Source organism: Giraffa tippelskirchi, chromosome 8 (genome assembly GCF_054371585.1).
Source record: "Giraffa tippelskirchi isolate mGirTip1 chromosome 8, T2T-mGirTip1v1.2.pri, whole genome shotgun sequence".
NCBI classification, from domain to species: Eukaryota; Metazoa; Chordata; class Mammalia; order Artiodactyla; family Giraffidae; genus Giraffa; species Giraffa tippelskirchi.
Window position 1 is genome coordinate 32,062,442 of NC_137282.1, and position 22,574 is coordinate 32,085,015.

Sequence of the window (22,574 nt, forward strand, 5' to 3'; positions counted from 1 at the left end):
GTAACAATGGATCAAATCCAGTTATAACAGGCAACCACTGCTCCTGATTGCTTTCAGAGTATCATTTTTCTTTTCTAACTTTTAATTTTGAGGAGAAAATAAATGGGGAGGGGTCAGGAAGGATAAACAAAAACTCGAGGGTAAAACTCTAATAAAGAAACAAAGCACAGACTTTATGAAAGGCAAGTGCCTCTCTTATGTCCTGCACTTTCTGGAGGATGGCAAGCCTTGTCAACTTCTGGGTACAGAAGGCTGATTAGTATGAATCCATTAAATCAAAACAGCAGTGGTCTGTGCTATGGACTGACTGTGCCTCATCAAACTCTGTACTTTGAAGCCCTAACTCTTCATATGATGGTATTAGTAGGCAGGGCCCTGTGAAGATAATTAGATTTAGATAAGATCACAACCTAAATCAAATCCCTCATGATTACACAGTGGAAGTGAGAAATAGATTTAAGGGACTAGATCTGATAGACGAAGTGCCTGATGAACTATGGACAGAGGTTCCTGACATTGTACAGGAGACAGGGATCAAGATCATCCTCATGGAAAAGAAATGCAAAAAAGCAAAATGGCTGTCTGAGGAGGCCTTACAAATAGCTGTGAAAAGAAGAGAAGTGAAAAGCAAAGGAGAAAAGGAAAGATATTCCCATCTGAATGCAGAGTTCTAAAGAATAGCAAGGAGAGATAAGAAGGCCTTCCTCAGTGATCAGTGCAAAGAAATAGAGGAAAACAACAGAATGGGAAAGACTAGAGATCTCTTCAAGAAAATTAGAGATACCAAGGGAACATTTCATGCAAAGATGGGCTCGATAAAAGACAGAAATGGTATGGACCTAACAGAAGCAGAAGATATTAAGAAGAGGTGGCAAGAATATACAGAAGAACTGTACAAAAAAGATCTTCATGACCCAGATAATCACGATGGTGTGACCACTCACCTAGAGCCAGACATCCTGGAGTGTGAAGTCAAGTGGGCCTTAGAAAGCATCACTACGAACAAAGCTAGTGGAGGTGATGGAACTCCAGTTGAGCTATTTCAAATCCTCAAAGGTGATGCTATGAAAGTACTGCACTTGATATGCCAGCAAATTTGGAAAACTCAGCAGCGGCCACAGGACTGGAAAACGTCAGTTTTCGTTCCAATCCCAAAGAAAGGCAATGCCAAAGAATGCTCAAACTACCGCACAATTGCACTCATCTCACATGCTAGTAAAGTAATGCTCAAAATTCTCCAAACCTCTTGATAAACCTGTATGCAGGTCAGGAAATAACACTTAGAACTGGACATGGAACAACAGACTGGTTCCAAATAGGAAAAGGAGTACGTCAAGGCTGTATATTGTCACCCTGCTTATTTAACTTATATGCAGAGTATATCATGAGAAATGCTGGGCTGGAAGAAGCACAAGCTGGAATCAAGATTGCCAGGAGAAATATCAATAACCTCAGATATGCAGATGTCACCACTCTTATGGCAGAAAGTGAAGAAGAAGTAAATAGCCTCTTGATGAAAGTGAGAGAGGAGAGTGAAAAAGTTGGCTTAAATCTCAACATTCAGAAAACTAAGATCATGGCATCTGGTCCCATCACTTCATGGGAAATAGATGGGGAGTCAGTAGAAACAGTGTCAGGCTTTATTTTGGGGGGCTCCAAAATCACTGCAGATGGTGATTGCAGCCAAGAAATTAAAAGATGCTTACTCCTCAGAAGGAAAGTTATGACCAACATTACTTTGCCAACAAAGGTCCATCCAGTCAAGGCTATGGTTTTTCTAGTAGTCATGTATGGATGTAAGAGTTGGACTGTGAAGAAAGCTGAGCGCCGAAGAATTGATGCTTTTGAACTGTGGTGTTGGAGAAGACTCTTGAGAGTCCCTTGGACTGCAAGGAGATCCAACCAGTCCATCCTAAAGGAGATCAGCCCTGGGTATTCATTGGAAGGAGTGATGTAGCTGAAACTCCAATACTTTGGCTACCTGATGCAAAGAGCTGACTCATTTGCAAAGACCCTGATGCTGGGAAGGATTAGAGGCAGGAGGAGAAGGGGACAACAGAGGATGTGATGGTTGGATGGTATCACTGACTCGATGGGCATGAGTCTGTGTAAACTCTGGGATTTGGTGATGTACAGGGAGGCCTGGCATGCTGTGGTTCATGGGGTCGCAAAGAGTGGGACACGACTGAGTGTCTGAACTGAACTGCAGATCATGAGGGTACAGCGTCTGTGATAGGATTATTATATTTTAAGGAAAAAAAAAAAAGGGAAGAGATACCAGAACTTCCTCTCTCCACTGTATGAGGTCAGCCATCTGCAAGTCAAGAAGAGGGCCTGAACTAATAACTGAACCTGCTGGGACCATGATTTTGGGCTTTCCAACCTCCAGCACTGGAGAAACAAATGCCTGTTGTTCAAGTCGCTTGGACTACGGCATTTTGTTGTAATAACCTGAGCTAAGACAGTCTGCTGTTTGTATTTCAGATCTACCAGAAACAGGAATTTGCTACTGGCAGCTAAATACTTGTTTGTGGCACTTGCTAAGAATCTGTCAAAGGGGAATTTTGAAATCATAGTTGTTACTGTTTTTTCCAGGGCTTTCCCATTACCACAATTCTCCCTGAGTTTTTTTCCAAAATGATTAAGCAGCAACTTTTGGTCTTGTAGTGTTTTCTTAATCAGGCAGCCTCTAGCTCAACAGAATAAAAAACAACAGTAAACACAAGCAAATCTCATTGTACACACACAACAAAGAGTCACTGACATTAACACTGACATAGCAATTAAAATAAGTCAGGAACTTTATACTCACTGTACCCTAACTCATTTATTGCTTAAAAAACCATCTTTTGAATCAGATAATATCATTGCCCGCATTTTACAAATAAAGAACCAAAGCATATAAAGGACACACAACTAGAAAGTGTTAAGTCCAGGACTGGATTCTAAACAAGATCCCTTGCTTTTTAACTGACTCATATTTCATTTCTAAAGTATATAAAGGATAATAATTTCAAGTATTAAAAGATAAAAGATTAAGTGTTCAAAAGATAAAAATATTTAATTGTCTATTGCTATTAGAACCAGGTGTATACCAGTTATTTATAAATGTTTTAAATAACCAATTATTTATAAATAGCTGTTACCATGGAACTTTTTAATCTCATCTTTTTCATTAGATTTTTTTTTATTTTAAAATGTTTTTAAAAGCAGAGAAACTAGAAGATAAAGAATAAAATAATAAAAATTATTTTCTCCGCTGATTATCATTCCAGCTTATTTTCTAATAGTTATTTTTCTAATCATAGAATTATATTTTTCAAAACGTGGGCTGAATGTTATTTACTTAAAACATGCAGGTGATATAACTTTTTCTAGTTTCAAATGCAAAGCTTCCTGTGAATAAGTCCTGGCTTCCTTTGTGTTATTAAAAGAAATTTAAGGTAGATAATCTCATGCTGCAATTATTCAGCATATGACTTTTTGATGTATTATCAATACAACTCTAATCTGCAGATATAATTCAATCTATAAGAATAAACTCATATTAATGAATTAGTAACTTTCCTTTTGATAGTTTGTTTATGGACAGGAGAGTTAATGCAAATCTACTTATTCTGATTTTGTATTTCATTTAGGTCTACACCATGGGGTTGCCACATAAATTATAGGATGCTCAGTTCAATATGAATTATAGATAAATGATGAATAATTTTTGGTGTAACCATGTACCATGTGACATACATTTTTATTTGCAAAATCTGGGAAGCCTCCCTGAACTCTTTTGTTTAATACTGTACATGCAAAGTGTCTTCTTTGTGACTGTCTGATTTGAATGCCAGGGCTTTTATTCTCAAAGCTTCCATGACTTAATAATATTAGCATTTTGAAAAATGGAAAAAGTGCCAAGAAACTGAGCTTCAAATTAAGATCCGATAAAAAAAAATCAGTGTGATGCTTTTGCGTATAAAGTTGGAAGTGGAAAAGCAGAACAAAACAAAATTATGAAAATCATCAGTTCAGTTCAGTTCAGTTGCTCAGTCGTGTCCGACTCTTTGCGACCCCATGAATCGCAGCACGCCAGGCCTCCCTGTCCATCACCAACTCCCGGAGTTTATCCAAACCCATGTCCATCGAGTCGGTGATGCCATCCAGCCATCTCATCCTCTGTCGTCCCCTTCTCCTCCTGCCCCCAATCCTACCCAGCATTAGGGTCTTTTCCAATGAGTCAACTCTTCGCATGAGGTGGCCAAAGTATTGGAGTTTCAGCTTCAACATCAGTCCTTCCAATGAACACCCAGGACTGATCTCCTTTAGGATGGACTGGTTGGACCTCCTTGCAGTCCAAGGGACTCTCAAGAGTCTTCTCCAACACCACAGTTCAAAAGCATCAATTCTTTGGCGCTCAGCTTTCTTCACAGTCCAACTCTCACATCCACACACGACCACTGGAAAAACCATAGCCTTGACTAGACGGACCTTTGTTGGCAAAGTAATGTCTCTGATTTTAAATATGCTATCTAGGTTGGTCATAACCTTCCTTCCAAGGAGTAAGCGTCTTTTAATTTCATGGCTGCAATCACCATCAGCAGTGATTTTGGAGCCCCCCAAAATAAAGTCTGACACTGTTTCCACTGTTTCCCCATCTATTTCCCGATGGAGTTTGCTAATTATTCTATGAGTCCAATAGCTGGTATCATAAATAAATAGAATTATAGGGATACAGAGCATGAAGTATGTGACATGTAAGAAATAAAATTATGGCAAATTCATGGGAAGCCATGCCATCCCAACCTCCTGGCATACACACCCGTACACCCTCTGTGGAGTTAGCGTTCTTTAGTTGTTTCTTTTCCTGCTTCTGCCCCCCACTTGAGGAGGTTGCTTCTGTGAAGGCTTTCTTAAGATGTGTTAAAAACCATCAATGCATCAACATTTAATTGAAGTTTTCTCCCAGAAACAGTGATAAAGAACGTTTGGAAAAAATTCCTTTTTACATTGAATGCAGCGCATACTGCTAAATTCTAAATTTGAATTCACTATTTTCCCAAACACCTTGGGTTCTGTAATTTCCCTTATCCTGGCATATATGTTGTTCCTTCCTCAAAGAGGATTGATATAAAGTTAAAGATGTTTGCTAGATTGAAACTATTTTATTTATAGATCAAAAGTTGTTGATCCCTTTTGAAAGTGATTTGTCACTTATTTAATTTTTCGGTGCTGTTGTTGTTGTTGTTGAATTGCTAAGTTGTGTCCAACTCTTAGCAAACCCACTGATTGCAGCATGCCAGGCTCCATTGTCCTTTACTGTCTCCTGGAGTTTGCTTGGATCCATGTCTGTTAAGTCGGTGATGCCATCCAACCATCTCATCTTCTGCCGCCCCCTTCTCCTCCTGCCCTCAGTCTTTCCCAGCATCAGGATCTTTTCCAATGGGTCAGCGTTTTGCATCAGGTGGCCAAACTACTGGAGCTTCAACTTCAATATCAGTCCTTCCAGTGAATATTCAGGGTTGATTTCATTTAGGATTGACTGGTCTGATCTCCTTACTGTCTAACGGATTCTCAAGAGTCTTCTGTTGTTGTTGTTTAGTTGCTCAGTCGTGTCTGTCTTTGCAACCCCATGGACTGTGACCCACCCGGCTCCTCTGTCCATGGGATTCTCCAGGCAAGAATACTGGGGTGGGTTGCCATTTCCTTCTCCAGGTAAGAGTATTCTCCAGTACCATACTTCAAAAGCACCAATTCTTCAGCATTCAGCCTTCTTTATGATCCAGTTCTCAATGGTATGGTATCCAACACAGTGAGCCACCAACAGGTGCCCTTTATGATGCGTGGGTGAATGAATGAATGAATGTGCTCAAAACACCTCATTTTACTCATTTAGGCTTTACTGTCTTGTGCATATGTTGGGCATTTTCTTTAACTAAACCACAAAGTTTGAAGGCTATTTTTAGGGGACAATAGGAGAATATTATAGGAAAAAATAATACAATGCTAAGCAAGAAGACATACAGTGATGCAAAGGTTCTTTTCTGATCTAGATAAGAAGTCGCAGGTAGGCCTGTCTGTGTGCAAATAATAATGCCTCCTCATGTGGCTCAGCTGGTAAAGGATCGGCCTGCAATGTGGGAGACCTGGGTTCAATCCCTGGGTTGGGAAGATCCCCTGGAGAAAGGAAAGGCTACGTACTCCAGTATTCTGGCCTGGAAAATTCCATGGAGTGTATAGTCCATGGGGTTTCAAAGAGTTGGACATGACTGAAGAACTTTCATACACACACACTCATATTAGATGTAAAAGTATAAACTGAAAACAAAGGTCAGTTGGAAGCCCTCATCACTGAACACACACAACTGAATAAATGCCCTTGGTTCTCAGTTCCATCTTTGTGGTCATAGGGATGCTTCACATTGAACCGGTATATATAACTACTGATAAAAGGGGAATAACAGCCCTGTCATGAAGGCTATGCTTGCTTTATCTGAAGTTACATTGAATCAGAAAATCCAGTTGCCAAATGCTAAGTCTGCCTTACATACAGATATCTAGTTTGATCCTCTGTCAGTCAAAACAGAATTTTGAATAATTCACCCCTTAGGGTTAATCCATACTCTTTTATCCAGCTTTCCATGAAACATACTTCATCAAGATCAGTTTGTAAAAGTCTGTGAATATGCCAGACTATTCAAGAGTTAACCCCTGGAATCCGGCATTATCATTGTTGTTCAGTTGCTAAGTCATATCTGACTCTGAGATCCCATCGACTGTAGCCTGCCAGGATCCTCTGTCATTACAGGCTCCTCCATCATTACCCCTTGCAAAAGCCACAGAATCAGATACACAAATCCAGGAGTCTACTTCTATTCTCGCAAAAAGGGACCCATTATCTAACTAGGCAAGAGTACAATGACAGTTCTTTAACAATTTGTTCTTGGTATTTAAAAAGAACTTGCTTATCAAGCTGAGTGATTTTAATGAATAAAAATTGCAGCAATTCAAAATAGATCTCATTCTTACTTTTCACTTTTATTGTATTGCCAATTCCATTTTTGTTCTCATTTAGGCTTTCCTTTGTCTATTAAGGAATATTGACAAGTAATCTATCTATTCCCTGCTTCTGCTACAAATTAAAAATAAATTTCCTGGAGATGAATTTAAGTCATAGTTTTGATATGATATATTTGAATATCCTAAGTTGTAGCTCTTCTTTTTTTTCTTAACATCTTTTAAAACTTTTCAACTCTAATAAAAGTAAAAATGTCTTATGATGATTTGATAACACAAATCAGATGTCTTGGTGAATTTTTACTTGGTGATTATTAAAATTTCCCTGACAAGGTGTAGCCTCCACTTCAGACCTATCCAACAAGCAGATGTACTGTTTCCAAACAAGTAAATATCACCCCAAGGAGAGAAAGACAGGAGGCAGTGTGTCCAGATACTGAAACTTGAGTAACTATAGAAATTGATTTTTTTTCTTTACAGTAAATTACTTGTCTGCTTGATAATACTTGGAAGAGAGTCATTAGCATCACAGCAGCAAACTATTCTTTGTCTTAATTTCTGCCACACTGCTCTAGCATTAGAAACTGATGTTGAGAAATCATGAAAGGATGCACAGAATCCTAAGTAACAGAAGTTCAAGGCAGTTCTTAGCTTCACAGAAACAAGAAGAAAAATTTCCCTCCAAGGTCTGAAGAGGTGCCTACAGGTAGACAGTGCTGTTTGAACATTCATTTTCTTTGCATCCTCTTTCTCTTATGGATGATCTAAATCGTCAGGTATAGAAACTGATTCCCCTTTCTGATTAACAATTTTACATTGGATTCTTTCCTCTGCTTGGCCAGCTTGAGTACATATTCCCGCTTGGACAGTGGGAATAGTCTCCTATGAAACACAGAGAACACACGTGAGCTAGATCTAGATGAGGACTTGACCTAGCTTTGACCTTTGACCTTATTTATGCATGACACCGTCTCTGACATCCTCACAACAGATCCCTTTCTCTATCTATCCACCCCTCCATGGATCTCTGTCTCAGATCCACAGACTTCTCCTTTTTTGGCTCTTTCAATTTCACTTTCTGCATTCAATGCAACTTCATGCCAACACTTCAAATTATATACTTAGGAAAGACTCCATTTTCTCTTTCTAGCTCTTAAGAGTCAATCCTCCATAGATAGTATCTCTAAAACATTTTATCAAATTCTTGACACAAAATTGCAAGTACTATGTATTTAATTAAAATTTTTAAGATTTGGAAAGCTTATAATATAGTTACAAAAAATAAACTTCTTTTTTTACTTTTATGCTTACAGTCACACAAAAAAACAATACAAGGATTATATAAGGGACCTAAGTAAACAAACCTATGATAAAATATGATATGCTACCATAAAATATTTTCTTGCCATTTGGGATTAAATAGGCACATTACTGCAAGTAAGCACATTTACTGGCATACTATTACACAAATCCCTCGATTGCAAGATTACAAATAGATTACTTAAATATATGTTTGATTATTTATTTATGCTTTGTCTCCTTAACAAATATTTGAGGCAATTGTAAGAAAATATACTGGTAATGCTTAAATGTAATACTGTATTTTATATTGAAAGAGAAAATATTAAAATATATTCATAGTTATATGCATATTCTGAAATAATATTCACATATTTAATGTATTATCCATGTAGTACATTATAGTTTTGAGGCCTGATATCACTATAGGTTTCTGTAATTTGAGAATGCATTTTTTAATTAGTTATCTTAGTGATCATTATTTTATACAGAGTAATGTCAGGAGTCTGTCTCTCCTTTTTTCTTATTCTTCCTATTTATGCTTGTGGGAAGGGCATGTCTACATATGATAAAATCACAGTTTTCCCTTATTGGGACTGTTTTCTGAGTTTCTTTATTATCAACATTTTGTTGCCTTCCAAAGATACATTGGTCATCATTTGCTGGTGTTCATTATTATTTGGCTTTTCAACTACTTCTAATTCTTTTACTCTGTGGTTACTTTTCTATTCATTTCTCAAAATTGTGAATTTCCAGTTCATAATATAATTTTGCTAAGATGTCCTTTTCATTTTAGGGGACTGGAATGCAAAAGTAGGAAGTCAAGAAATACCGGGAGTAACAAGCTAATTTGGCCTTGGAGTACAGAATGAAGCAGGGCAAAGACTAACAGAGTTCTGCCAAGAGAATGCAGTGGTCATAGCTAACACCCTCCTCCAACAACACAAGAGAAGACTCTACACATGGACATCACCAGATGGCCAACACCGAAATCAGATTGATTATATTCTTTGCGGCCAAAGATGGAAAAGCTCTATACAGTCAGCACAAACAAGACCGGGAGCTGACTGTGGCCCAGATCATGAACTCCTTATTGCCAAATTCAGACTGAAATTGAAGAAAGTGGGGAAAACCACTAGACAATTCAGGTATGACCTAAATCAAATCCCTTTTGACTATACAGTGGAAGTGAGAAATAGATTTAAGGGACTAGATCTTATAGACAGAGTGCCTGATGAACTATGGACAGAGGTTCATGACATCATACAGGAGACAGGAATCAAGGCCATCCCCAAGAAAAAGAAATGTAAAAAAGCAAAATGACTGTCTGAGGAGGGCTTACAAATAGCTGTGAAAAGAAGAGAAGTGAAAAGCAAAGGAGAAAAGGAAAGATATACACATTTGAATGCAGAATTCCCAAGAACAGCAAGGAGAGATAAAAAAGCCTTCCTCAGTGATCAATGCAAAGAAAGAGGAAAGCAACAGAATGGGAAAGACTAGAGATCCCTTCAAGAAAATTAGAGATACCAAGGGAACATTTCATGCAAAGATGGGCTCGATAAAGGACAGAAATGGTATGGACCTAACAGAAGCAGAAGATATTAAGAAGAGGTGGCAAGAATACACAGAAGAACTGTACAAAAAACATCTTCACGACACAGAAAACCATGATGGTGTGATCACTCACGTAGAGCCAGACATGCTGGAATGTGAAGTCAAGTGGGCCTTAGGAAGCATCACTATGAACAAAGCTAGTGGAGGTGATAGAATTCCAGGTGAGCTATTTCAAATTCTGAAAGATGGTGCTGTGAAAGAGCTGCACTCAATATGCCAGCAAATTTGGAAAACTCAGCAGTGGCCATAGGACTGGAAAAGGTCAGCTTTCACTCAAACCCCAAAGAAAGCAATGCCAAAGAATGCTCAAACTATCGCACAATTGCACTCATCTCACATGCTAGTAAACTAATGCTTAAAATTCTCCAAGCCAGGCTTCAGCAATACGTGAACCGTGAACTTCCAGATGTTCAAGCTGGTTTTAGAAAAAGGCAGAGGAACCAGAGATCAAATTGCCAACATCCGCTGGATCATCAAAAAAGCAAGAGAGTTCCAGAAAAACATCTATTTCTGCTTTATTGACTATGCCAAAGCCTTTGATTATGTGGATCACAATAAACTGTGGAAAATTTTTCAAGAGATGGGAATACCAGATCACCCGACCTGCCTCTTTAGAAACCTGTATGCAGGTCAGGAAGCAACAGTTAGAACTGGACATGGAACAACAGACTGGTTCCAAATAGGAAAAGGAGTATGTCAAGGCTGTATATTGTCACCCTGCTTATTGAACTTATATGCAGAGTACATCATGAGAAATGCTGGGCTGGAAGAAGCACAAGCTAGAATCAAGATTACCAGGAGAAACATCAATTAACCTCAGACATGCAGATAACACCACCTTTATGGCAGAAAGTGAAGAACTAAAGAGCCTCTTAATGAAAGTGAAAGAGGAGAGTAAAAAAGATGGCTTAAGCTCAATATTCAGAAAACTAAGATCATGGCATCCAGTCCCATTACTTCATGGCAAGTAGATGAGGAAACAGTGGAAACAGTGGCTCACTTTATTTTTCTGAGCTCCAAAATCACTGCAGATGGTGATTGCAGCCATGAAATTAAAAGACGCTTACTCCTTGGAAGGAAAGTTATAACCAACCTAGACAGCATATTGAAAAGCAGAGACATTACTTTGTCAACAAAGGTCCGTCTAGTCAAGGCTATGGTTTTTCCAGTGGTCATGTATGGATGTGAGAGTTAGACTATAAAGAAAGCTGAGCGCCGAAGAATCGATGTTTTTGAACTGTCATGTTGGAGAAGACTCTTGAGAGTACCTTGGACTGCAAGGAGATCCAACCAGTCTATCCTAAAGGAGATCAGTCCTGGGTGTTCATTGGAAGGACTGATGTTGAAGCTGGAGCTCCAATACTTTGGCCACCTGATGCGCAGAGCTGACTCATTGGAAAAGACCCTTACGCTCGGAAAGATTGAATGCAGGAGGAGAAGGCAACAACAGAGGATGAGATGTTTCAATGGCATCACCAACTCAATGGACATGGGTTTGGGTAGACTCTGGGAGTTGGTGATGGACAGGGAGGCCTGGTGTGCTGTGGTTCATGGGGTTTCAAAGAGTTGGACACGACTGAGCGACTGAACTGAACTGAACTGAATTTGCTTTTCATTTCTTCATTTCATTGTCTAAATGACTCACAAAAAATTCTTGTCAATTCAAACACTTTAGCTCTAGCTCCAGAAGATTAATAGCAACAAACTACTATCGATAAAATTTATGAGCAAAAATAATTTACAGTACAGCACAAGAAACTATATTTAATGTCTTGTAATAACCTATGATTGAAAATATATACAAATATATAGCCTGTGTGGGGGTGGTAAATTGGGAGATTGGGACTGACATATACACACTGCTGTTGCTGCTAAGTCGCTTCAGTTGTTTCCGACTCTGTGCGACCCCGTAGATGGCAGCCCACCAGGCTGCCCCGTCCCTGGGATTCTCCAGGCAAGAACACTGGAATGGGTTGCCATTTCCTTCTCCACATATACATACTACTATATAGAAAATAGATGACTAATAAGAGCCTTCTGTATAGCACCAGCAACTCTACTCGATGCTCTGTAATGGGCCATATGGGAAAATAATCTAAAAAAGAGTGGATATATGCATATGTATAACTATATACTTGAAACTATCACAACATTGTAAATCAACTATACTCCAATGAAAATTCAAAAAAAAGAAAAGAGAGAGATATCTTGCTACTTTACAAGCCCCAATTAAAAACAAAATATATTAAAAAATGTAATGCTTGATTAATGTTAATTATGTTTTCAGGATAATTTAATCTGAAAGGCGTTACTGATAATCTTGCTTCCTCTTCCAGACTACCCTCTGTGCTGCAGATAATGTTATAATGAAAAAGGACCATGGAGATACACTGCTCTGACTCAGTGATGCTGAACCAGGGTGTGACATGCCTCATGGTAAGCTTTCTCACCCGAAATCACTTTTTGGGATACAATCTGACAAGATCTTTAAAAGTAGTCTCTCATTTTGATGTTTATAACTGAATGAAACATTTTTACACTATATGAGGAGCCTGGTACCCTATTTTAACCCCGTATACAACTGTCCCTGGACATTCTCATCTTCTCACACATAGACTATGGAAAAAATTTCACACTCATCTGCTCAAGTTGGTAAACAGGAGCATAAGAACAAAGTTAGAGTACTGTCAAGTGTTTGAGGGTTATCATTTCTGGTGTTATCTGCTGCCAGTGTGTGTATATGAGTGTGAACTACCAGAGAAAACTTAATTGCCTGATCTTCTGATAACTACAGAATCCCTCTAAGTGGAATAGTAGAGATAAAATAGTAGAGATTTTTAAAACAACTTTCTCAGTAGAAGTTCTATGTTTCAAAAGAATGTCTTAAATGTGCCTCTTATTCTTACTGGGAAAGTTGCATGTTTCGCTGTATCCCTATGCACTATGCAAGTTAATTCTTAAGCAGTCTTAGCCATAAAGAAGATAATTTATAGTCAGCACACAAGGAAATACAATGGCCTGAACTGGTTTAGCTACAGCCCTGATGAGTTGGATAAATATATAATCTCTTAAAATTCATTCTATGAATCAGCATTGTCATGACTGCCTTTAGTATTTTCATGGCCCTAATGTAGGATTGATGAGGATGTATCTCAATGACTTCATATTTCAATGCCCTTCTGCACCCTCTTGTTTTTTTGTTTGTAATAAATAGGAACTGAGAAGGACCTCTGAGATATGAGGCACATGAATCTTGTGTTTGCCTCCACCCCCAGGTCAGTGGCAGATAATAGGGATGTTAGCAGTCCTACAAGTTCAGAGCCTGATGACCCTTGTGGAGATTTTTAAACAACAAATGTGGGAACCCAGAACCCTGTCTCCGTGTTAGGCCCCCAGCTCTCCTTTCGGTCACATCACTCACGACTTTGTCACTACAAACTGCCCTAGCACAAGAGGAAGAACCTCATCCTGCCTTCTGTCCCTCACTTGGTCAAAGCAAGCCCTAGTCACCTGGTTCACGTCCATTCTCTCTAGTCAACTTTGTCCACCACTACCCTCCAACTCCACAAACTCTTCCAGTGAGCCCTCTGAAACTCATGGTCAATTACTCTCAAAATACCCCGCTCCATCCTCATCTCCTCTGATCATTCTCTTCCCGCTCCTGCTCTTCCCTGTAGACACCACTTGCCCGGCAGTCCTCTGAGGTTGCAGTGTGAGTACAGTGCTCCTTGGTCCCTGCATACTTCTATCACCAGCTTCTATGGGAGCTGAATGTCTTTTTTGTTCATTTGAAATTTGCAAACCATTCTTGCTTCTTTCTTCCTGAAAAATGTCAGCTTAGAATCTTATGTCACCACCCAACTCCACCTCTACCCTCTTGGTTGGGGTCATTCATCACTCTCCCTTGTTCCTTGAATATTTCAGCTTCTAGGATCACCATAACTCCCTCCACTCTTTCTTAAACTCCTGGTAATTAATGTATCTAAAGAACTGATGTGTCTTCCCTTATCTGTAGTCAACTCTCCACACATGTACCTTCAATATTACCCTTTTTCTCAGAGACTTGCTCCAGTAACTCTCCCCCATCACCTCTTTAGCATTATTAGTTCCTTTAAATTTCCCTTGTATAAAACAATTCTCATTACCATAGAAAAGTTATCTGGAGTAATTATGCCTTTTTTTTTTCTCTTTGTATTCTCTCTTTTACTCTTAAGTGTTGATCTTAGCAATAAAAATACTTGGGAGTTTTATATATATATATATGTATATATGTATATATATATGTATGTATATATATATATGTATATATATGTATGTATGTATGTATATATATATATATATATATATATATATATATATATATATATAACACATATACATGTGTATACACATATACACATATATGTTAAGGCAGCCAACAAAATGTATTTAACCCCATAGAGTATTTATTAAACACATAGAACCAGTTTGTATAAATAATTCAGAAAATATTTTTTTTTAAAGGATAAAGTAACTCAACAGTCAGATGACTCTATTGAAACCCCACCTTTTTATTAAAATCAATGGCGAATTTTCAGTTCTTATTTTACTTGACCCAACAGCTTTGGGCAGGTCACCTACCCCTCCTCCTTGAAATGCTTTCCCAGTTCTATTTCCAGGATGTTCTGATAGTCTGGTTTGGCTCCCGGGTCTCTGGTCTCTTTATCTTATTCTCCTTGCAGTGACTCCTTTCCCCTTTCTCAAGGGCTGGAATCTGTCCATGGTTACTGTGGGTCCCGTCTCTTAACACTCAGGACTGTCACGCAATTGCAAGTTTTAAATAACCTTTAAGGCATATGGACAAGAAGAGTGATAGGGCATGTTTTAAAAATACTGTAAAATTGTATTTTAGGCGCTTTTCCACCCATCTTGCCCTTATCCCCATAATCAGTGTTATGAACTTTCATATTCCAGGTGTCCAGGTTCATATTCTTCATTGTCCTTAGCAAAGTATACGAAGAGGATTATCACCCTTAACCATACTCAGATTCTGATATTTTTCAGTCACCCCTCTCCTTCACAATAGATAGCCTGAATTACTGGAAGAGATTTTTGATACAGCACTCTTCCCCTTCTTTAAACACTTAAAGAAATTAAGAAGCAAGAAGCTCTCTCTATAAGCCAGCCAGGACCCTTCATTCCATACACAGGACTTATTTCTCTACACAAATTGATTCGTGAGCCTTAAGGTACTGTACTCTTAGATAACAGCTGACTTATCTGATCAGCTACTACATATTAAGACGAGCTGAGATGTTTGAGTTTCAATTGATGATTGGATGAGATACGACTCTAATCCATGTGTGTGTGCATGCTCAGTCATGTCCAACTCTTTATAGCCCCATGGACTATAGCCCGCCAGACTCCTCTGTCCATAGGATTTTCCAGGCAAGAATACTGGAGCGTGTTGCCATTTCCTGCTCCAGGGGATTGTTCCAATACAGGGATCAAACCTGAGTCTCTTGTGTCTCCTGTATTGACAGTGGATTTTTATACCACTATGCCACCTGGGAAGCCCATATTCTTACCTATAAACTCCTATAAATCCCTCTCTTTATACACTTAAGAGAAACATTGCTTTTAGCAAAAATGTTCCCAGATCTTCACTCTTTTACTGCAAATGTCCTCTGTATTAATTTCCCATGGTTGCTGTAACAAATTACCAGAAACTTAGTGGCTTAAAATAACATATATCTAGTTTTTTATAGCTCTGGCGGTCAAAAATCTGAAATTAGTTTCATTGGACCAAGATCAAAGTATTGGCAGAGCTGCACTCTCTTCGCAGGCTAAAGGGTAGTATATTTCTTGCCTCTTCCAGCTTCTGGCAGCTCCTGGCATTCCTTGGCTCATGGCCATATCACTCCAATCTCTGCCTGCAAGGTCACACTGCCTTTTTCTCTGTATGTTTGTAAATGCTCCTTCTACCTTCCTTGATAAGGACACAACTGGTGGATTTAGGGTCCACCTGGACAATTAGGATAACCTTCTCATCCTAAGAACTTTAATTAAATAGTACCTACAAAATCTCCTTTATTTCCATATAAGGTAACGATCAAAGATTACAGACAGCAAGTTATGCATATCTTTTGGGAAGCCATTATTCAGACTCATATACCCACAATTTTCACACAAATGCCAGCAACTATGTATAAATGCTATAACTTAAGCAAAAGGAACAATTAACTTATAGACAGTGTTTACCACCATTTATTTCAAATTTTGGATTTCTAAGTCTTTATGAATTATCTTACCTACACTTTACTTTGCCTACATATAATTCAAACTATAATTCAGAAATGAGTAAAGAGAAAATATGTAAAAATCTTGGACTTTCAGATACACATTTGTTGTGTTTCTATTCTGTGTGTATAGCTTTTTTCATAAGCATCAGAGTATAATTCTAAAAATTTAATGAAAATGGACAAATACTATTACTCTATTTCAACTCTACAGTCCTGTATGAAAAAATAATTTGCACAGTATTTTCAATTCTGTTATTACAGCTTTTGCCAGAAGAATGAGGTGTCAGATTTTTATTGTCTGATATATATTGGGAATTAGAATTGCATGCCCTATCATCCTGACCTTTATCCGTATTCTGCATTTTGATTGGCTAACCTTTATACTTCTTCTTCCTATTTATAGCTTTACTAAACTAAGAGGAACAGGTGAAATGTCCACCAGTAAATATACAGAATAGCAGAAGGTCAAGCTGATAGAGAAGACAGCCAAATTTCACATAGGGTATGTAACATTCCAATGCCAGGACCTCATTCTCAAGCAAAAATTTAAATTAGAATGTAAAACAGCATAACTGAATCCATCTTCTGAAAATGAATAAAAGAAATGTGGCAAATTTAACCTATTCTACATTAACATTGCAATTTCCCAGCCTTCCATGAAAATATCCTTGAAAGATTACGTGAGGTCACAAAGTCAGTTTCCATTATCACTAAAGTGATACATACATTTATTTGTGTCTTAAACCCTGTGTAAAGAAAACTATTTCAGATCTGTCATCTCTTTGGGGTGATACAAAATAACAGATTGATTATGACTTTCTCCAGCTCTTTTCTGACAGAGCTTGTGCTGATGTACTCTTGTAAAAACTACAGCTCATGACTAGTAAAGACTAACAAATTTACTCCAAAGACTTGCATCATCAAACCTTTCTTCACACTTTGTTTTGAAATCAGTATTTCATTTGCAAGCACATGTCCATCTAGACTATTCCAGATTTGTTATTTTTAGTTGCATTATTGTTCTTGTACATTATAATTAGAACAAGAATGCCCAAAATTATCACCAAGTTTAGAATATATATTCCTTTGGAAACTGGACAGTAATGAAATGCTTAATTTAAAAATAAATATAAATTTCCCATGGATTTTGAAATACAGCAACTAAACTTGTAACCTTGCATGTCTATTTCAACAAATTAAAAAAAACATATCTAGTAAATTTGTGTATAAATGTTATTTCAAATACAATTTTTAAAAATAGCATTACACAAGCTAATGAGAGAATAGTAGATTCTTTACAATATCTTCTACACCTTGATTCAGTATGCCTGCAAACTTCGTTCATGGAAATGTAACTAAGTGTAAACTAATTATATACTTAAATTTTTCAAAGCCTTCCAGAAACATACATTTTTGAAGAACATTCCCATTGTCTTTAAAATATGTACATAGTAGATATATTAAAGCATAAACATATTTTGTATGGCCCGGGAAACTAATAAGGTTTAAATTTTACCATCCTAGTATAATAGAGCTTGAAAGTACCAAAGACAAATATTATATTTAAGTGTAAAGAAATTGAGTCTCAGAGACTAGTCACACAGTGAAACAAGTTTCTTTCATCAAAAGACAACTGAGATGTATCAGCAAAATAAAATACAGCTTAAAAGATTACTTAAAAAATTAGGATGTAACAGTGCTTGCTCCTGTTATTTTTTTCACTTTAAGTAATTTTATATTTGTATTATATCATGCTAAATTTTGTCAGCATTTTGGGTCAAAAAACAATATACTCTCTACTATATAGCATATCATAGATCTAGCAACTAGGGAGAAATATCAAAAACTTCAGATAAGCTGATGATACCACTCTAATAGCAGAAAATGCCAAGGAACTAAAAAGCCTCTTGATGAGGGTGAAAGAGCAGAGGAAAAAAGTTGGCTTAAAACTCAACATTCAAAAATCTAAGACGATGCATCTGATCCTATCACTTCATGGCAAACAGAAGGGGAAAAAGCAGAAGCAGTGACAGACTTTTTTTTTCTTGGGCTCCAAAATCACTATGGAGAGTAACTGCAGCCATGAAATCAGATGATTACTTATCTACAACTCCTAACTTATAAAGAATTTAAAACATTTTTCAAAACAATTAATTTAAAATCATATTATATATAAATCTAAATAACCAAATAGATAATTAGATATAATATAATATAAAGAAAAATCAGATAGGAGAAAGAAAAATGGGTATGAGTACCCCAAAATTGTATACTGTTGCTTTAAGAGAGTTACATATTTGACTCAGCGCTTCACAGATGCCAAGAAAAAAGGAATCATATAAAGTTGCTGAAACTGACCTATCAATGAAACTACAAGCAGATCTAGCTGGTCAGGAGTTCCACACCCATCCTGGGAATGAGACTTAAGAGGACTTCTTGAGTGCTGGTTTCTCTCTGGTGAATGATGCCCCTGATAACTGCAGAAACACCCATATGCAGGTTTTGTTGATGACCTGCTGTATATTGACCGGTTCTGAAGTGCCTGAATCGCACAACATTATTTCCACCCTTATAACCACTAAGATAAGTGATTATTATTGATATGAAAGTGATATGCGGATCAAAGTATTTACTCTTTTTTTTCCAAGTTTGCATTATTAGAAATTAGCAGAGACTAATTAGCTTTAAAACCAGATAGGTCTGACTTCAATCCTCTATTCTCAAATATCTATATAATAAATACTGAATCCAATTTTGCTGAATTATTTCTTATAAATACATATGGAGCAATTTTTCCACACCAAAGCATAATTCACAAAGAGTATTGGAGAGTAGAGAGCAGAAGAATACACAAAAGGATGATTGCTGATTGTCTAGAATAATTTACTGATACTGTTGTTTTGTTTCGCTTATTTTTAACCCAAAGGAATGGGTCCCTGTGAATACAGTTGATTTATTTTGTTGTGTTGTCCTGTTTGGGTTTTCCTCTTCAAACAGGTGGTAGTGATTAGAAGATAAATTTTCCTAACAAGTATATGGAATAAGACCGATTTATGCTGTCAGTTAAAATCAGAGCCATGTGCCTGAACAGTTAGCTGACACCACTCATAAAAACTGAGAAAACAATCAAGGATACAGCCTGAAGGCAAAGCCAACCTGTCTCAAGGTAAGGAAGCCATAAAATATCCAGTAAACTGGTTCCTCCCCAGACCCAGTGCAGATGCCCCGCCTACACTGTTTCCTAGTCCATTTGTATTCCAAGGAGCAGAGACCATCTTTCCTCCTACTTGTCCTACTTAGAATTTCCTGGTTTTGACCAATGACGAAGCTACAAGCAAGGTTTATTCCTGATTTCTCATTTTATCTGCTTCTTGTCACTTTGCTAGCCCACTCTAATGAAAGACAGGTTCTGCCTTATCCTAGCCTATAATTCTGTTTGTGTTCATGACTTATACAGGTGCAATCCACTGTAGGGGAACACAATTTGCAACACCCAAATATTTCTTTGGCATGTGGATTATTTTTATCTGAAAACAACCAAGGCCTCAAAGACTCAGGAAGAATGTTTGCTCTTCTCCATAACTGCCTAAAGATTATAGATAGAGGACCTCTCTCAAGAAGGGAGCTGTCATTACAGATAACTACAGGATTAGTTAGGTGTGTGAACAGGGAAGAACTCAGCAAAGTCTATTTGTTAAAATTCCTGTCTGTGTCCCATGGTCTGTACATGACCCAGTAAACATCTGTTCACCAGCATGTGCTTTTCCATTTTCATATTAATTGCCTTCCTCCCCGCTAAGGTCCCATAACCATACTCACAAAATTCTCTCTTGTCTTTAATTGGAAATGGTATTTAAGGTGAGAGTTTCAGCTATTTTGATGAGGTACTTAGCTTTTCTATGTCTCTCCCATGTATATGTGTTATCAAACTTTTGTGTGATATCCTCCTGGTAGTCTGTCTAATGTCAATTTAATTCTTAAACCAGCCAGAAGAATTTAGAAGGGTAGAGGAAAATTTCCTCCTTCTCAGTGACTAAAAGTACATAATTCTCTAATTCAAATAAACAGAAGCACTTACGTTAACAAACTCTTAAATGAGCATTTAAAAAGAACCAGTGCCTGGGGAAGAGGGTAGAGGAGAAAGTGGTTTCACTTTAAGGCTACACTTTGAATTAACGAAGATAAAATCAAATTTGTATCATTCTCGCAAACATTGAATCAAGTTAATTTCTACACCAGAAGTTGTCCTTTTGAGGTATGAACACAAGTGATTAACAAGCTTTAAATAGGGTAGGCAAATACAGGCAACACAACTTTGTGCATCCACATTAGAGCAGTTTAATTTTCTAAATTTGCATCATGGGTCAAATTTCAGGTAACTGAATCTAATCACAGTTTATCTCTGCCATTCTCTTTCTTTCTATTTTGGAAATCCCTCAGTCTTTTCAATAGCTAATAGTTGTTTTATTCCCTGGCTATTAAAGTCTCTTATTGCTTCAAATATTTCTGTCACTCCTCCGTCACACCCTGGCTATCCTTGGCTCTGGTCCATGAAGATCACTTACTTAATACATGAAGTGACCATGGAAGATAAAATCATATAAAACAAGTTATTTGTATGAGATAGCTGGATAACTGATTTCTTCAGCGAGGTATACTTTCAGAAAACACTGAAGTAGTCATTAGGAATTGCAAGCACCTGTATTTCTTCTACAAAAAATGTAGCTAAAGGATATATTTTTGTTTATAAAGGCCTCTAAGTACTATCATGTTACTTAAGTTCTTTCTAAACACAAAAGCTGACCTCCCCAAGATACGGCTATGAACTGTGAAGTCTCTCCAGTCAACTTTAATTGAAAAACCAGTTTAAAAGTAACTGCTAATAAAACACCTTGTTTTTCATTTTCACTGAATGAAATGCTTTTTTATAAACTAACAGAGAAAAAACCTTATTAGTTACTTCAGATAATTTAATATTTATAGACTGGTAAATCAAAACCCATATTCTTTTCTAAGGTAACTACATGAACACATTAATATTATTTAAGGAATTGACTGATCTTTAGACATAGAGTATCAATTTTTTTGAAACATAGCACCCTTTAGAGATTCAAGGAAGAAAATCCATTGTCCCAGCATTCTTGAACAAAAAAGAAGAGCACAATCTTGCTAATTCTATCCATAGCGTATCTAAAGTTGTTGTTGATCAGCGAGCTGACTAAGGAAGGATGCAGTTTAAGGAACTTGTCCTTTGAATTCTTGATCAATAAATACTTAGGGAGTCTATTACATGACAGTCGCCCTCAAGCCGGAGAAGGCAATGGCACCCCACTCCAGTACTCTTGCCTGGGAAACCCCATGGACGGAGGAGCCTGGTAGGCTACAGTCCATGGGGTCACGAAGATTCAGACACGACTGAGTGACTTCACTTTCACTTTTCACTTTCATGCACTGGAGAAGGAAATGGCAACCCACTCCAATATTTTTGCCTGGAGAATCCCAGGGACGAAGGAGCCTGGTGGGCTGCCGTCCATGGGGTCGCACAGAGTCGGACACGACTGAAGCGACTTAGCAGCAGCAGTAGCAGCGTCCTCAAGCAAGCGAAGAGGAGAAGACTAAGAGACTTAAGTCTTTATTCATAATTTCATTTCATCTCAGGAGTTGTCACAAGGGACCGTGTAGATGGAGTAAACTGATAAATTTTATGAAAAGTGAGGGACATGGGGTGGAATTTAAGCCACTGGAGACAAAAGCTATCTGGGTAAAGGGGCCAGGAAGGTGAAGGGTTCTGAGACAGAGAAAAAAGAAGGGTGAGGTAGGCAGGTGGGGGACAAATGCCCTGGCCCAGTGGGGAGAACTGAGACGGCAGCAAACAGTGACTTAATTTAAGGGGCTGGGTGTAAGTTCTAGCAGATCTACACAGGTTGGAAGAGCTCTGAATGCTAAGGACAAAACTGTATTCTTCAGGGTCAATGTACTCCCTCAAGGACTGTGAACAAATAAATAATTAAATAAATATTTTTAAAAATTTAAAACATTGTTTTTTAAAGTAATATGATAAAAACAATGCTTTGGATATAGCTGCACAGGAAGAAGACAGATGTGTAGTAAAGACCAACCATGAAGCTCTTTTTGAAAGAGAGGAATTAGAATTCATTGCATAATGTTAAAGTGGAATTAGACAAAATCACTGATAAACTTTTCTTCATTTAACAGGGTGAAGTACAGACTTGTTTCCCTGTAAGCTCAATGTACATCTCCTTCAGAAATAAGATACTGCATCATTGGAAACACTGTTATTAACGGCTGATATTTTAGATTTTTCTGTTTCATATGTTTTAAGGAGTCAAGAGTAGTGAAATACATTTCACATAG